This window comes from Miscanthus floridulus, chromosome 2, assembly GCF_019320115.1.
Source record: "Miscanthus floridulus cultivar M001 chromosome 2, ASM1932011v1, whole genome shotgun sequence".
Taxonomy (NCBI): Eukaryota; Viridiplantae; Streptophyta; class Magnoliopsida; order Poales; family Poaceae; genus Miscanthus; species Miscanthus floridulus.
This window is the reverse complement of record NC_089581.1, coordinates 64315274-64317582: the sequence shown is the minus strand read 5'-3', so window position 1 is coordinate 64317582 and position 2309 is coordinate 64315274.

Here is a 2309-nt window from a genome sequence, read left to right as displayed (position 1 = left end):
ATTGAATGACATGCTGGGCCGCTTCTTAACTTCTACTAGGTATTGCTCCTTCTGTTGTAAAATACTCTCTCCGTCTAAGAAAGAATATAATTATGGGAATCGTGCTGGTCAAATGGCTCAAGTTTGACCAAGTTTATAGTAAATTGTATTAGCATTTATGTCTCTAAATAAATTTATTATAAAAATATATTCTATAGCTAATGTAATGGTATTTATTTTGTCTCATGGATCTTAGCATTTTTTCATATAATTTTAGTCAAACTTTGAATTCTTCAACTCTTCGAAATGTGAAAATTGCATTCTTTCATGGACGGAGGGAGTATAAGTTATTCTGATTTTTTCTAAATACATTATTTTTGCTACGTATTGTCGATGGCGAAAAAGTGATGGGTCGATCCCCACCGCCGACACGTAAGCAAGCCAAGAGAAACCGTATGGAGCAGATCCCAAACTCTCTCCAGGGAGGACAACGGACTGGATGGCCGTGACCAATGGGTGCCAGTCAATTTGACCTTGCAATTGATAATGAGACACGATTGATTAATAATTTAAGGTGAAACATGCCGGTGTTTTGTCCAGACAGTTCCAAATGTGCGGTTAAGTAGCCGATGAGATAAGGCTATCGACTAGAGAGTCGATATCAAGCATGTTCGTGATGCATGGATCTAAATAGTCGATGATCATGAAAACATGCGAAAGGTGTAAAAATTAGACGTGGAAGCATTCATATTCAATGAGAAACATACTACCTTTTAACCAAGACAAAAACAAGTACAAGCAAGTAAATAGACAATATATTCTCAATGTGCGGGCTATCTCCTAAAACAGCCGATTCCGATGTTAGTAAACTCTTGACATCCAAGCACTCAACCATTGAACATGGATAAGTTCATACACCTATCAGATTTAACCTAATACCTCTAATAGTGGGGGTTCGAGCTGGACCAATGCAACCATGATAAAGATAACAGGTTAAACCTTCAAAGGATACGAATCTATACGCACTCAACAGAGTTGTGAAAACATGCTACGATCAAGGAAGCGTAGGCGATTGACTAAATAGCCGATGCGGACACAACATGCAGCCAGAGGCTATGTTTGACCATAAGCAAGATTTACTGTCGATGCAGAAAGTGACCAACATGTAAATATTTGTGATCGGATGTGGGCTAGCACTCAATGACATAGGGTTTATACTAGTTCAGGCAATGTACTCTACGTCTGTTTGAGTCGGTCAGTGACTTTATTCCTGAGCCCAGGTTCTTGAAGTTTGTTGTGGGGTTACAAACGAGAGGGAGAAAAATGAAAGGTGCAAGAGGTCCGATCGGACTCTAGTCTAAAGGGCTGAGAGTGATGGGAGCTCCGCTGTGCACTAAGTGTTCGAACGCTTGTTGTTCGTTGGGATCCTTGGTTGTTCGGATCGTGTGTGTGTTGTTCGAGTTGTTGTGAACTGATCGATCTCCTTATTGGGAGAGAGCGCATCCCTTTTTATAGATGAAGGGGACGACCTTTACAAGAGAGAGAGAGAGAGGGAGTGAGAGTACGCATGCCACTAAGTCTTGTTGCCTACGTCGTCGGGTACAAGATGATTGTAGGCACCCATAACACTATTGATGTCAGACGCATGTGGGAGATTTTTACCGTGTTCTCCACGTAGCGCAAATGATGGCGCCTACAACACTATTGATGCCCAGAGGCATGTGGGGGAGCCTTACCGTGTTTGTCATGGTATGGGAGTTGATGGCGCCTACAATACTGTAGGGTAAATATCGGTGCCCACAACACTGCTTGGGTTCTGATATGCCTAGAAGGTTGTAGGGCACCCTTCTGATATGTCCTGTCGGTACTGTCCTACAGGTGTATAGGGTAAGGTCCTTGGTTTTGCGATTGACTTGAGCGTCCTGCTTTACTTACTCTGCCTGTTTTCCTAGTCCTCACTGAGCGGGCGTCCCCGGTCGGTTGGTCCGAGTCGGCTCTGACTGCACCAGTCGGAGGAGACAACAAAGGTTCGGTGTATCCCCGGTCAGAGACGCAGGTCATAGTTGGAAGCATTGTTGGCTAGTCCTTCCGGTCGGAGAGGCGGGCCAAAGTCAGAAGCGAGGCCTTCTGGTCAGAGAGGCGGGCCAGAGTCAGAAACGGGTGTCGTTCCTTCTTGGCCAGGCCTTTCGGTCAGAGATTGGATCACCCTTCTAGCCTGTCATTAGGTTTTTGGGCCGGCCTAAGAGTTACACGTCGTTCGCAACGTCGTCTGCTAGGCCGAGCCTTTGTTGGGAAGCCAGTCCATGAGGGACCCAGGGTTTATGAACCCG